At 53.6% G+C, this 16,048-nt stretch overlaps 1 protein-coding gene and 1 pseudogene across 1 annotated transcript in view; both read right to left on the minus strand.

Moving 5' to 3' along the window:
* Positions 1-16,048, minus strand: part of ADAMTSL3 (ADAMTS like 3) — a 2,358,716-nt gene that overhangs the window by 1,163,572 nt on the left and 1,179,096 nt on the right. The gene's annotated exons all lie outside the window — the stretch shown is intronic.
* LOC147733638 (18S ribosomal RNA) lies at positions 8,865-9,946 on the minus strand (annotated as a pseudogene).

The following is a 16,048-nucleotide window of genomic DNA, read 5'->3' on the forward strand; positions in this document are numbered from 1 at the left end:
GCAAGAGATATATATTAAGTATTTTGTGTTTGAATTTCTAAATTTAACTGAGATGGTAATATGGATGATCTCAGTGTCTCTCTGTATTTTGATGAGACTCATAATTCCTGAAAACTACACATGCAAAGAATGAGTACCTCAAATGTATACACATATACATATTAATTGTTCTCCCTGTTTGGAATTACTACCTCATGCTTCATCACTTTATGTTCTCCTCTAAAATATAAGTTGCAGTTTCTACTTAACTTCTACAGAATTGCAAGATAACTGACTTGGTTAACATCCTGTCATTCCCTGTTCTTAGAGATCCATATATATGTACTTGAATTTGTATTTCTTGTGCATGACATTCATATACAATTGCAGCATAGTCCAATTGTAGGAAAGTAGGGTCTGCTTTTATGATAACCACCACTTTTGCCTGGTGCTAAGCTGTTTATTACTAGTCTGACTCGGATCCTTCTAATCAGAACCCCAGTTACTCTGTTTTATCCCCTAAATTGTTATGTTCACTATTTAAGTACATCTCAGATTAGATACTGAGGTACCCTTTTCAGTGCCTAGTTTATGGTACTAAGGTACTGAGGGAAAAGGTTCCTCAGATGTCCCCCATGTGTGCAGCATGTATTATGCCACCCATGTGAGACAATTCAAACTGTAACTACAGGCCTGCCATTGCAACCTGTGTATGCTGGTGCTAACACTACTTACGAAAGATATAGGTTTCCTATATCTAGGGTCACTGCACTTAAAATCAGTCACCCGTATATCAGGCCTTTGCAATCCTGAAGGTAGGGTGCTTAGTTCTAAGTGTGAGGGTTCCCCTGCGTGAGCAGGACACCCCTACAGCCTACGGAGTCCATTCGCCCAGGTTGTAAGTGAAGCAGCCATATACCATATAGAGGGGCACCGCATAATTACGCAATGACCATCTCAGAATTGGCTGCAACAATTCTATCATGTTTGGCATGAAACATGTTGGAATCATACTCCCACTCTGTAAACAGTGTGGGAGTATAATTCCAAACACTGGAAAGGGCCTCCATTAGGCTCTCAGGGCTCCCGGTGCCAGTATTCTAGACACGAACAACATAACATGGCTGCTGCTGACCAGAGACACAATTCTGCCCTCCTGCTGCTGAGCTAAGCTCTAGCAGTCTGCATGAGGGGTAGTTTTGGTGCCCTCCTTGCATAGTCTTACTCTGTCACAGTAACCCTTAGTAAATAACAACCTCAATTTAAGCAAGGTTTAGACAAATGTGATGGCAAACAGTTCAAAATTCACTTTCATCCACAACATGACTTTTCAGAATACTTATTTGGATTCCCAATATCCAGCAATACAAATCCTTAGAAGGCAATAGTTCTCGGCAAGGAAAATCCAAGAATCATATAACAAAGTTCTAGTTGAAGAAATATTATATAACATGATTGCTTAGCAACGGACACTGTGAAACATGAGGGAATTTATAACTAATAATCGAAGAAGGCCTCTGTCTCTTGCACATATGCAAGAAATTGTGACTTGCTGGTAATCACATTTGTTGTCAGCAAGCTGCCATGTAGCAGGCTCTTAGTGCAAGCACAGCAGCATCTTTCCCTGATGTCTAACAATTTTTCCTTCAGTAAAAGGACATTAGCGCAGGCGGATGTGGCAATCTGCTTCTTTGAAGGATCTGTATGTTCACAGGGTCGTTTTTTTGTTAACTGTCCTGTGGTAGTTACTGCAGAGCCTGTGAGGTTCTTCTAGTGAATTTTGGGATTGTGAAGCATAGGTTAAATCCAGCTATAGGCACTCTTAGCAGATATGTTTCCACTCTCAGTTCTATGTCATACACATTAAAGGGTCCACCTGCTTGTTAAGGAAGTATCTACTCGGCGGGTCTTGGGTGTCCACTACAGGTACAGCTCTATAAAGGTTCAATAAGGTCTATCCCTTCCACATGTATAACACATTATCATTTGCAGGTAAACAACGAGACAACAGCGGCTGTTGGAGATGCTATTCTGCCTCTGTCACAGATGTAAAATTAAGTAGTGATTTTTTCATTAAAATTCTTCATGTGCATCAGCAACAATCAGTTGCTAGTGTGGAATATTTCTTTTTGGTACTTTTCTCATGTTGTTTAGAAGGTGAAACGAGACGACACAGTAGTAATATTTGGATTGTGTGGGTAATTCTTATTTTGCATAGTCAACCCTTTCTTGTTATGTTCATAACAAGTCAACCACATGCCTGTGAGGGTGGAGGCACAGTATCTTTGTTATTAAAGATATGGTCATGATTTCGTATCACTGGTACAAGATGAAAGAGGGAGTGGAGCCATGAAGAGCAACAAGAAAGCAATTAAATATTCTGGTAAAGAAGCCAGGGTCATCTGAAATAACTGGTCAAGGAGGCAGAATGCCTGAAGTTATGAAGATAAGGAGTGTATGACAAGGCGTAAAGAGAATTATCACGTGTAACCCAAACTTTGTGCATGAACATTAAATGAAAGATAATGTCCTTCTCTGTAGTACATCACACAAGAAATATGTGGTTGCCTCTAAGGGGAGGGCTCTGCATAAATTGCATAACTGATACATCTTACCATCCACTTAATTGGCTCCATTTTCATACTCTTTTTAGGCTGAGCATTCGCGACCTCTTGTATATACTTTAGTATATACTTATATATTAGTATATACTTATATGTGTATGTACTTTGTGAGCTCTGGAGATCAGCCCTAGGACTTGTCTGCTTCTGATTAGGGACTATTGTGTATGTTCAACTCCCTCTATTTAACTGCCTTAATTGAAAAGGACCATTAGAGGTCAGTAAAATAACAGAATTTCTTACTTCTTAGGGACTTTACTTTTATTTTTCTGGCGACTGCCTCTATTAACTCTTTCTTGATGGAAAACGACCACCAGAGGTCAGTAAAATACCAGAATCACTTTAGGATTCACTAGAATAGGGTCCATAGAAACTGTCTTCTACGAGTACCCGTAGACAGCAATATTTTTTTCAAATGTTGTAGTTTCAGTGATATGACCACCAAAGGCCCTGATTTTATATTAAAAACAGAGCTTTGGACTATACCATTTCCTGCTCAAAGACAATATTTCTATCCTTGTGTTCCCAATACCTAGCGCGTTGCGCAGTTTGGTGCTTTCCTTCCGTCAATGTTAAGGAAAAGTAGATGTTTCAACAACCCAGGCTAATGTGCTGCATAGCTAAATACATATAAGGTCCCAAAGGCGAGACCGATTGCATTGCAAATGCTTGTTTAATCGTAAAGTATCCTGAACCTGGAAGACATTTTGGGGAGGGTGAGCTGTATTCTAAAACATGAAAAGAGTGAAACACAGCAAATAATATGGGGATTAAATATAAGCAGATTCTATTCTAACAAGCAAAAGGTAAACATGAGAAGCTGTAAGGGGAATCATGAAGCAGGGCAATGGGAGAAGGCTAGCTGTGAGGACTGGCAAGCAAACCACCATCTATTTCAGGCCAGCTGTGAAAGGCATTCATGGCTGCAGTGTTCCCGGTAAGGACACACTTGATGTCAAAAACATGAGCTCCAAGCCGGATAAAAAACGTGAATGAACATTCTTTTTGCAGGAAAGGATGAACATAGATCATAAATCCAATGATAGCAGAGAATCATATTTTATCCAAATAGAGAGTGAACGGTCTGTGCGGCAGATACCTGCTGCCCTGTGTCAGGGCATGTTCTGTCTTGTGGAGTAGTGTTAAGATCTTATACCCAATGGCGAGGAACTGTCTCTATATGTCTTCCAAAAATGCTTCATAACCCCACAGGAAACAGAAAAATCCTTTTTGAATGAAACTAATTTGTCATTGGATGAACTATGAAACTACAACAAGCTAAACCACTGAAATAGAGGAGTGGATAGAAACAATATTGCAACACAGCAACTAAGGCTGGAATCGTGATCAGTAAGGATTTTAATGTAAGCACTGTGTAATTTAAATGTGCTCAGCTCTAGTGCACCTAATAAATGTGGGAAAATACCTGTTTCCTACGTTTGCCAGTGCTCCCTATTTAGCACATTGGTCCTAGAAGAAAGCAAGCTTCCTAAATATTCCTGTGCTGCCAGTCTGTCCATCATGGCTTTTGTTCAGTTTAAACCAAGTTCTCACATTTATGCAAAACGGCATAATCCAAGCTATTAATCAGATTAGCTATGCTGCAACTGTTCCTAAACAAGTAAAGTCGTCATTATAGATCTTTAATCTGTCTAATGTAGGAGCATAAAAGCACATTTAAAAAAACATAAAATCAATTCAGTCATAAAACACATATTAATATAATCATATCATCAGATAATAGTATTCACATCTAAAATCCAGCAACCAGCCTGTTATTTAATGATGAATATTTTTTTCCTAAAACTAAGTGCCTTATTAATACATTTTAAAAGTAAAAAAAAAATAAAGGGCGACTCAAGTCATTGTAAAAAGATCAAGCCCTCTTAGTGTGCTTTAAATGAGCTTCCACTAAGGATAGGACATAGGAATCGTAGTCATGGAAATTAATAGAGTGTGCAAAAAAGCATCAAATGCTTCAAAGATTGGCAGGACACCCCATTACAGGAAAAGTTTAGTAAAGAGGCAAAACAGTATATTATCCTATGCCAATGACACCCAGCTCATCCTATCCCTCACAAAGAACCCAGAAGACACCAGACTCAGCTTTCAGGAAGGAATGAAAGATGTTGCAGCTTGGATGAGCAACAGCTGCCTACAGCTCAACTCATAGAAGACAGAGGTCCTCATCATTGGACCCTCCCCCAACGCTTGGGACAACACCTGGTGGCCCTCCACCCTCTGAAACCAACCCTCCCCGAAGGAGAACACCCGGAGCCTCTACATCATTCCATACTCCTCCCTCACCATAACTCGCCAGTTCAACATCGTTGCCTCCACCTGCTTCAACTCCTCCACATCCCGTGCAAGACCTTCAAGTGGATCCGCCCGAAGCCAGAAAGACCGTCACCCACGCACTCATAACCAGCAGACTGGACTACGGCAACACCCTCTACGCCAGAATCGACAAACCCTTGCTACACAAACTCCAGACCATCCAGAACACTGCTGCCAGACTCGTCCTTGGCACCCCATGACATGAGCACATGACAACACCTGCGAGACCTTCACTGGTTCCTTGTCGAGAAGAGAGTAACCTTCAAGCTACTCAACCACGCCTACAAATCCCTCCACAACATCGGACTCAAATACTTCAACGAAAGAGCCTCTTTCCACATACCCAAAAGAAACTTCTGCTCCACCGACTTCACCCTAGTAGAGACCCAGCAAGTCTGCAGAACCAGAGCAGGTGAAAGAGCCTTCTCCTATGTCACGTACAAGGCCAGGAACGAGCTCCCAGTAAACATCAGACGCTCCCCTACCCTGCACACATTCAGGAAGAATCTCAAGACCTGGTTTTTCGGCTGAGCTGGAGCAGCACTCCCCCCACCCGCGCCTCAGCGCCTTGAGACCCTCACAGCTGTGGAGAACGCTTTAAAATCGCCTGATTGATTGACTGATGGAGCCTAATTTAGGGCCCAATGGATGGCTTTAAGGTGGTGCCAGTACTCTCACTGCTGTGTGCTGTCCTTTACAGCATCTGGAATGGTTTTCCGCTGGTGTAGAAGGCCACTGAAACTTTCCCTCTTGTTTTTATAAAATTTGAGTGTTGTAATTAAAGAACCTTGCAAGTTAATTTTAATAGTACACAGAACGCTATTAATGCCATAGAAAGAGTAGGCTCTGTCAGTGGCTTGCTCCTTAACACCTCCATAGCGCGTTGTTTCAAGGATAGGAAACTTATACTGAAAATATGTGTTGGAGGATATTTGCAAACTATTTATTAGGGGTGGGCAGAAAACTACGCTCTGACAGCGTAGTGGATGAAGCCAGCCACCCCTGCTCCCCGGCCCAGTCCCTGCTTCTGAAAGCAGCCAGGCCGGGGAGAGCCTGCCCGGGCCCCCGTCCCCAGCGCCCGGAACCTCGGCTGACTTGTAGGACGAGGGGCTCCCGCACCCCGGGGCCCACCGGATTCAGCACGAGCCCCGGGCCCGGTCCCAGCTTCCGAACCCTAGCCAGGCCGGGAGAGCCTCCCCGGGTCCCGCCGGACGGAGCTCAAGCCCCGGGCCTGGTCCCAGCTTAGCCAGGCCCGGGAGAGCCTCCCCCGGCCCCAGTGGACCCCTGTCCCCAGCGCCCAGACCCTCTGATGGCTTACAGGACAGGGGGCTCACGCACCACAGGTCCTGCCGGACGGAGCTCACACCCTGGGCCAGGCCCAGTCCCAGCTTCAGAACCCTAGCCAGGCCAGGAAGAGCCACCCCGGGACCCGGTGGACCCCCGTCACCAGTGCCCAGACCCTCTGATGGCTTGCAGGATGGGGGCTCACGCACCCCCGGGCCTTCCGGACGGAACTCAAGCCCTGGGCCAGTCCAGCTTCCGAGCCCTAGCCAGGCCGGGGAGAGCCTCCCCGGGCCCCAGTGGACCCACATCTCCAGCGCCCGGACCCTCTGATGGCTTGCAGGACAGGGGGCTCACGCACCCCCTGGGCCTGCCAGACGGAGCTCAAGCCCCGGGCCCGGTCCCAGCTTCCGAGCCATAGCCAGGCCGGGGAGAGCCTCCCGGGGCCCTGGTGGAACCCCTTCCCCAGCACCCAGACCCTCTGATGGCTTGCAGGATGGGGGTTCACGCACACTGGGACCTGCAAGATGGAACTCAAGCCTCGGGCCCGGTCCCAGCTTCTGAACCCTAGCCAGGCTGGGGAGAGCCTCTCCGGGACACAGTTGACCCCCGTCCTCAGCACCCGGACCCTCCGATGGCTTGCAGGATGGGGGGGGCTCAAGTACTCGGGGGCCCGCCGGGCGGAGCTCAAGCCCCGGCTTGGTCCTAGCTTCCAAACCCTAGCCAGGCCGGGGAGAGCCTTCCCGGGCCCCGGTGGACCCCTGTTCCCAGCACCCGGACCCTCTGATGGCTTGCAGGATGAGGGCTCACGCACGCCGGACCTGCCGGACGGAGCTCAAGCCCCGGGCCGGTCCCAGCTTCCGAACCCTAGCCAGGAGAGGGAGAACCTCCACGGGCCCCGTCGACCCCTGTCCCAAGCTCCCAGACCCTCGGCCGGAACCCAGGAGGGTTAAGTCCAGGTCACGTCCTCTCCCCGATGGCCTGCCCGGGGAGCCTATTTTCCTCGACGTGGGGGCTTATAGAATTTTGGGGCAGGACAAAAATTGGAGTTATCCTGGCCGCCAGTCTGCAGGGCCATCTGGTCACCCAGCCCGCAGGGCCATCTGGTCACCCTGCCTGCAGGGCCATCTGGTCACCCTGCCTGCAGGGCCATCTGGTCACCCTGCCCGCAGGGCCAGCTGGTCACCCTGCCCTCAGGGCCATCTGGTTGCGCAGCCAGGTGACCAGATGGCCCAGGACGACCCAGCACCCAGATGGCTCTGGAGGGTGCCATACCCAGTCACCCTTGCAGTCCCGCGAGGGTGGCCGGGCACACCGAGGCAGCTGCTCTGGAGGTTCCTACCCCCGGGTGGCTGCTGCTCACCTCCCTGCCCGACTTGCCTGGGAGCAGCGGAAAGGGGAGGCCATCTGGTCACCCTGCCAACCCGCGAGGGATGGTGGCCCCGTCCCCGCACCCCGGTGGGGCAGGGACAGGAGGGGGAGGCCCCCATGCCAGAGGGCATGTGGTGGAGGTGGGTTTTTAGAATAAGGGGAACATTTATGTGTGCTCTACTTAGTTATAACCGCAAAAAGTATTGGAGGATAAATAATTATGGTTTGGTGCAAGTGGGCGAGGGGATCAGCCCTCCGTCCTCCGCCCGCGGGGCAAGATGGCCGGGGCGCCCCATTCAAGGCTTCCCCTCTGGGAGTCAGACTGCACCGTTGTGAGAAAAAAAACATTGCCTGCCGTGTGGCCTGGTAGTCCCCCCCCCACCCACAGGCGAGGAAGGGGGCTCCCAATGTGACGGGAGCAGGCAGCCCCGCAGCCGCCGGTCCCTCCCGGGGACACCTGGAGGGACCACACAAGTCTTTGCCCGGCCGCACGGGACCGGGTTAAACCGGGTACCTGGCAACGAGGGAGGTTTGCTCCACCTGCACGTCAGCCGTCTGTCACCGAGCGGCCCCGAGCCATGCCGGCAGGCTGGCAATTAGACCACCACCATCCTCGCCTGGGTCGGAGGCGCCGGTAGGGAAGAGCCAAGTGGCTCCCCATCCTACACGCCTCCCACCGAGAGGAGCCAAGGTCCCCTCACAGGCCCTTTGAATCTTCTCTTCCAGGCAGCCCTGCCGCGCGAGAAAGGCCACTCCCCGGTAGCCCAGAACCCGGTCAGGCCGGACTGGGACTCGGGCGTGGGAGAGCACAGCCGGCACCAGGGCCTTTCAAGGGAGGGGTGGTACCAGCCCGGGGATGCACTGCCATTTGGTTTCCCCCACCCAAGGGGATGTCGTGCCGGGTAAACTTGGGTTCCGTCTGGGAGACGGACAGGGGACTCCCATCATCCCCAGTCCCTCACACGTCGGTCAGGCCATCCCTGGGGGGAAGAGGTCGTCCGAAGTTCCGGTCCTCACCCAAGCACCACATGTGGCGGCCGACCGTTCAGCCAGCCGCGGTGCGCCAGGGCAGGGCCGGGCCCTGTGCCTATGGTGTGTGCTTTCAGGAGGTGGCGGAGGGCTTCAGGCTGCCACAATCGGTTACTCAGGTCAATCTTTGCATGTCCGGGCCAGGTGAGGTTTCCCGTGTTGAGTCAAATTAAGCCGCAGGCTCCACTCCCGGTGGTGCCCTTCCGTCAATTCCTTTAAGTTTCAGCTTTGCAACCATACTCCCCCCGGAACCCAAAGACTTTTGTTTCCCGGAAGCTGCTTAGCGGGTCATGGGAATAACGCCGCCGGATTGCTAGTCGGCATCGTTTATGGTCGGAACTACGACATTATCTGATCGTCTTCGAATCTCTGACTTTCGTTGTTGATTAATGAAAACATTCTTGGCAAAGGCTTTCACCTCTAGCGGCACAATATGAATGCCCCCGGCCGTCCCTCTTAATCATGGTACCAGTTCCGAAAACCAACAAAATAGAACCGGGGTCCTATTCCATTATTCCTAGCTGAAGTATTCAGGCGACCGGCCTGCTTTGAACATTCTAATTTTTTCAAAGCAAACGCTTCGGACCCCCAGGACACTCAGTCAAGAGCATCAAGGAGGTGCCGAGAGGCAGGGGCTGGGACAGGCGGTAGCTCGCCTCACGGCGGACCGCCACCTCGATCACAAGACTCAACTACAAGCTTTTTAACTGCAGCAACTTTAATATACACTATTGGAGCTGGAATTACCACGGCTGCTGGCACCAGACTTGCCCTTCAATGGATCCTCGTTAAAGGATTTAAAGTGTACTCATTCAAATTACAGGGCCTCGAAAGAGCCCTGTACTGTTATTTTCCGTCACTATCTCCCCGAGTGGGGAGTGGGTAATTTGCGCGCCTGAAGCCTTCCTTGGATGTGGTAGCCATTTCTCAGGCTCCCTCTCCGGAATCGAACCCTGATTCCCCGTTACCCATGGTCACCATGGTAGGCACAGAAAGTACCATGGAAAGTTGATAGGGCAGACATCCGAATGTACCGTCGCCGTCACTGGGACGTGCGCTCGGCCCGAGGTTATCTAGAGTCACCAAAGCGGCCGGGCGAGCCTGGATTGGTCTTGGACTGATAAATGCACGCATCCCGGAAGGTCAGCTCTCGTCGGCATGTATTAGCTCTAGAATTACCACAGTTATCCAAGTAACAGATGGAGCGATCAAAGGAACCATAACTGATTTAATGAGCCATTCACAGTTTCACTGTACCGGCCGTGTGTACTTACACGTGCATGGCTTAATCTTTGAGACAAGCATGTGCTACTAGCAGGATTAACCATGTAGCTGAATCTGACGATGGGGTGGGGGGGCCACATGCTCATCTCTCCGACCGGCAACCTTCGCGCACGCCCTCCATCTCTCGGGAGTCTGCCAGGGGAAGGAGCCCACCCACCTGGGCGGGAGGGCTCGCTGGAGGGGTGTGGAGCAGTGCGGTCGCATGGGCACCGGCAGACCCAGCCGTCCCCCCCGGGAGGAAGAGGCACGCCGAGGCACAGCCTGAGCGATTGTTCCGAGCTGCTGTGGAAACATGCTGGGCAGAGAGGGGTGATGGCGTGGTGCACAGGGCCCACAGACCTGCCGGCCAAGCAGCATTTGAGGGCCAGGCGCCACCCGACCCCTTCCGCTCGGGTCAGACCACGGGGGTGCACGAGCTGCCGGGGCCGCTCGGCCTTCGCTCTGCTGGGTAGGGTGAATGAACTACTGCCATGCGGCAGGCCCTCCCTAGAGTCGGACGGTCCATGTGGGGTGGAAGCTCTTTGCTTGAAACAACAGCTGAGGCTGGCCAAGCAGTCCATCCCTAAATGGACCGAGAGTGCCCAATCGATCAGAGTACAGCAGGGGCATCCCCTGGCAGGCCACCCTGTGCAGGGGGTATGCTGGCTTAGCATCCCCTGCCGGCCTGCTGCCGGGGCAAGCAGGCTCAGAGAAAAAGGACCATCGGAAAGGGGCCCGAGAGGCAGGTGCGTACCCGGGCCCTTGGGGACACCGGCGGGCAGGCCCGGGTGCCACCTTCCCCGTCTCAGCTTCGCCGGACCTCACAGAGGTCTGCCTGAGCAAACTCAGAGAAAAAAAGACCATCGGGATGGGGCTGAGAGGCAGGTGTGTTCCCGGGCCCCTGGGGGCCCTTGGGGGTCCGGCAGGCAGATCCGGGTGCTGCCTTCCCCATCTCGGCATCGCCGGACCTCACGGAGGTCTGCCTGAGCAAACTCAGAGAAAAAGGACCATCGGGAAGGGGCTGAGAGGCAGGTACTTTCCCAGGCCCTCGGGGCCCCGGCGGGCGGGGCCGGGACCTTCCTTCCCCTGATTCAGAATCGCCAGAACTCACTGAGGTCTGACTGACCCTCTCCCTAGTAATGCAGAAGAAAATTACCCCCCTTTCTTGTAATCCGTGCACATGAGGTGCCAGCGAGGACCCAAGGCGCAAAAGTACCCGACCTCCTGGAGCCCTCGCTGGGATCCGGGAGGCAAAGGGCACCTCATCGGGACTTCCAGGGAAGTTCATCCATCTGGTCACCCCATAGGAAAGAATTACAGGTAACCAGATGGCTGAGGGGATCTGGGTGACCAGATGGCCGAAGGGATCTGGGCGACCAGATGGCCGGGCATGAAAGGGAAGCCATCTGGACACCCTGCACCACAACGAAGGAGTGAGCGGGTGCCGGTGCACGGCGGACTGGAGGCCCAGGGCCCCAGCCATGGAGGCTGCAAGGGGGACCCGACAGGCCCTCCGACTTGGGGCCCGCGGACACCTTGACAAGCAGGGGAGGCCTGCACGGGACCGATGGACTCCAGTCCAGGGCCCTTGATGGAGCAGCAGCCCAGGGGACAGGGCTCAGGGCCCGAGCACCCGACCCGGGCCCGGCCAGGCCCCTGGACCCAGCCGGGGCTCCCAGGCCTGGAGGCGCAGGGGACGCCTCACCGGGCCATTCGGACCGCGTCCTGGGCACCCTACCACGCGGCAGGACCCATGAAGGAGCCTAGGGTGGGAAGGCCGCTCTCCCCGGGGCCCTCAGGGGCCCAGCCGGAGCTACTGAACCCAGCCAAGCAAGGGGAGGCTCGTCAGGCATAATAAAACCCTGTCCCAGGCCTTTGGCAGTGCGGCAGGCAGGGGGACAGGGCCCAGGGCCCGAGCACCTGACCTGGGGCCTGGTCAGGCCCCTGGACCCAGCCGGGGCTCCCGGGCCCGGAGGCCCAGGGGATGCCTCCCCAGCCCTCCAAACCCAGTCCTGGCCACGCTGCCATGCAGCAGGACCCAGGCGGATCCCAGGGTGGGGAGGCCGCCCTCCCCGGGGCCCTCAGGGGCCCCGGATGGAGCTCCTGAATCCAGCCAAGCAAGGGAAGGCTCCCCGGGCACAACGAAACCCCATCCCGGGCCTTTGGCAGTGCGGCAGGCGGGGGGACAGGGCCCAGGGCCCCTGGACCCAGCCAGGGCTCCCAGGTCCGGAGGCGCTGGAGACGCCTCCCCAGGGCCTCTGGACACCATCCCGGATACCCTGCCACGCAGCAGGACTCAGGACGGAGCCCGGGGTGGAGAGGCCACCCTCCCCGGTGCCCTCCGGGGCCCCGGATGGAGCTCCTGAAACCAGCCAAGCAAGCGGAGGCTCCCCGGGCACAACAGAACCCCGTCCCAGGCCTTTGGCAGTGTGGCAGGCCAGGGGACAGGGCCCGAGCACCACTCCCGAGGCCCGGCCCAGCCCCAGGGGACGCCTCCCCAGGCCCTCCGGACCCCGTCCCGGGCACCCTGCTACACAGCAGGACGCAGGATGGAGCCCAGGGTGGGGAGGCTGCCCACCCAGGGCCCCTGGACCCAGCACATCAGTAGAGTCTCTCCAGGCCCACCGGACCCCATTCAGGGCATCCTGCCATGTGGCAGGCCCAGGGATAGACCCAGGGCTGGGGCGGCATCCTGGACCATCCAGCCTGCGGCTGAAGACCGCTAGGCCGAGAGTGCCTTGTCCCTAGTAATCCGGAGGAAGGCTACCCCTCTTTCTGGGAATGTGTGCGCACCGTGAGGTTCAGGAGACCCTAGGCGTGAACATGACCGACCTCCTGGAACCCTGGCTCGGATCGTAGAAGCGAATGGCACCTCATTGGGACTTCCAGGGAAGCCCGGCCATCTGGTCGCCCCATTGGAAAGCATAGCATGCGACCAGATGGCCGAGGGGAAAGGTGCGACCAGATGGCCAGGATCGAAAGGACTCCCAGCTGCCCACCCCGAGTCTTCGCAGTAGGGCTCCTGCCTGCCCATGCAGGGCTCAGGGGCACAGGGACCCCGGCTGGGCCTTAGGCATGGGGAGGACCACCGGAGCTCTCGGGCCTGGACGCCTAGGGGAGGACTGCCCGGGACCCATGGAGCCCGTTCCGGGCACTCAGCCATGCCGTTGGCCCTGGAGGAGGGAACCCCGGACGCCCGGGGAGGACTGCCCGGGACCGATGGAGCCTGTCCCGGTCACTCAGCCTTGCTGTTGGCCCTGGAGGAGGGAGCCCCGGATGCCTAGGAAGGTGTTGCCCAGGCATAGCCCATCTGGTCCCCAGCAGAGAACCACCAGCCCGGAAGAGTGTCCGGGCATACCCTGTCCCTAGTAATCTGGAGGAAGGCTACCCCTCTTTCTTGGAACCCGCGTGCACAGAGTGACGGAGGGAAACCAGTGTGCGGAGGCACCCAACCTCCTGGAGCCCTCGCTGGGATCGGTGAGGTGAATGGCACCTCATTGGAACATCCAGGGAAGCCCGGTCATCGGGTTGCCCCATTGGAAAGCATTGCGTGCGACCAGATGGCCGAGGAGAAAGGTGCGACCAGATGGCCGGGACCGAAGGGACTCCTAGCTTCCAACACCGAGCCTTTGCGGTAGGGCTCGCACCTGCCCATGCAGGGGAGGGCTCAGGGGCTCTGCTTCCCGGGGACTCTGGGACCCCGGCTGGTCCTCAAGCACAGGGAGGAAAATCGGAGCTCTTGGGCCCGGACGCCCGGGGGAGGATTGCCCGGGACCCATGGAGCCCGTCCCGGGCACCCGGCCATAACGTTGGCCCTGGAGGAGGGAGCCCAGGACACTCGGGGGAGGACTGCCCGGGACCCATGGAGCCCGTCCTGGGCACTTGGCCATGCCGTTGGCCCTGGAGGAGGGAGCCCCGGATGCCTAGGGAGGTGTTGCCCAGACATAGCCCATCTGGCCCCGGCAGAAAACCGCCAGCCTGGGAGGAGTGTCCGGGCATACCCTGTGTAGGAGAGTAGGGTCTGCTTCCTATGGTCACCCTCACTTTTTGCTGTGATTCTCTGGTTTTTCGACTTTAGTGTGGCTGTGGACCTGCAAATCAGACCCACAGCCCAGCTGTTCTCTCTCTAAATTGATACCATGTACTTTAAGTACATACGAGATTGGTTACTGGGTCACTCTTGTGAGCCCCTGTATAGTGTACCATAGGTACCCAGGGCATAGGTGTACCCTAAGTCTACCAGGGGCTGCAGCATGTATTGTGCCACCCCTGGTTTGCCTTCAAACTGACACCAAAGGTCTGTTCACACAGCCTTGGTAAGATGGTGTAATCATCCCTTACTTAGATATAGTATACCTATATCTACCTTTATATATAGACACATATACACCTATAAACCACTCCTATGGTAGGCCTCGACAATCCTGGAGGCAGAGTGCTTGGTTTTATGTGAGAGGGTGCCCTAGCATGAGCTAAGCCCCTCTGCAGCTTTCAGAACCATCTCCTTATAGCTTTTCTATGATATAGCCATACCATATACTCTTAAGTGCATTATAATTCTTGCGGTTAATGCTAACTTTAGTTTGGCTTTATCAGAACATGTTGTGTTGTTGGGATATAAAATTATATATATTCATGATTGGCCCACTATGCACCATATAACCGTATATGCGTATGAATAACCGCATAGTATTATACTATATATGTTAGCTCTATTATGGATTCACGAAGGCCCATTTAGACCTATTGATATAGCTAGGGCCACCTTGTTTCGTTTCCTCGCGTTCATGTACTGTTTCCCAGAAGTCACATGGGTTAGCTCTTGGTACGAAACCCTGTTGAAACACTCAGACTGCTTCTCTGATCTTTTGGGTGTAGCTCAGGGAAACCCAAGGTCGCACCTGCCCCTCTTGTGGGATGCGTGCATTCTAGCAGAGCCAGTTCCTGTACTCCCCGGGTTTTAGATAGACGAGAGGGCGCCTCACTGACCTGCCCCCGGAATAGCTTCAGCTTAGCTACTAACAATTAGTGGTGCCTTATATGGGTTTTCCTGCTGGCTTACTGGCAACTTGTATTTTTCCTTGTAGGGTGTTAACCTGAATGTGTGAAAACGTATATATGCTTTGTATCACTTGTATTTAGTCAGTCTCCTCTGCGCACCTCCATGGGTCTTGTAGACCGAGGCTCCCCTGACAGGGCTTGTACTTGATTGAATAAACGATTCGACCTTCTCCATTGCCGACTGCCTTATTATTCCTTTATGTTATATATGGGCTATTGGTAAGTATAGTCCGGCCTTGTAAAATTTTGATTCCTTCAGTTGGCGACTCCGCCGGGACTCCACGATAGGGTCGTCCCCTCCTGTAAACAGGAGTAGAAGGGACAGGGAGGAGTTCTGGCCGAGTGGGTGGACAAGCAGTATTTTGATCCGAAACACCCGCTTGTGGTAAGACAATTGGAGATTCCGCCCTCGAGCCCAGTATCCTTCCCAGCTGCTGAAGACTTTTGATTAAATTAGGAAACGGATGCTTAGAAGAAGTGTTCACTTGGTAATAGCAGTCTGCTTTTTGTTGGTGGTCGGGGAAGCCGGTCCACAAGGGAATCAGAGTGGTCTGACGTTGCGGCGCAGGGGCTGCACGGGTGGACACCTCATGGATTTTTTTGGTAAATATTGAAGATAACACTTGGTGCCTCGCGGAGTACAGAGTGCTCGCTTGGACAAACCCATCCGGGGAAGCCCTGGGAGCGACTGGGTAAGCTAGGGTTCTGGAGCTTCTTGCCCCGGAGTCTGGCCCAACCAGAATGCGACCAGTGGATAACTATGGAGTGGGTTTGTTGTTTTATTCCTACCAAGTGGCTTATTTGTGGTTCGATTTTGGATTGGTCTGGAATTCTTTTTTAATTGATTTCCCGAACGAGAGTCGACGGGCTCTGTTCGTTTCAGAAGACATGTCATTTGCATTGAATTTGTATTGAGCTCATTGATACCCTGACGCGCTTTACAGCACTTTACATGGTTGGAAAATAGGAAGAGTATGAGAGAGCGAATGGTGAAGAGGGCGCGCCCGCATGAAAGGAATGATTGAAAACTTGTAAATAAGAATTGTGATATCGTTGTTGTCATGTTTTGTTTCAGCAAAATATGTTTTGGGTGCTGCTGTCGGAGA

Source organism: Lissotriton vulgaris, chromosome 2_1, assembly GCF_964263255.1.
Source record: "Lissotriton vulgaris chromosome 2_1, aLisVul1.2, whole genome shotgun sequence".
Lineage (NCBI taxonomy): Eukaryota > Metazoa > Chordata > Amphibia > Caudata > Salamandridae > Lissotriton > Lissotriton vulgaris.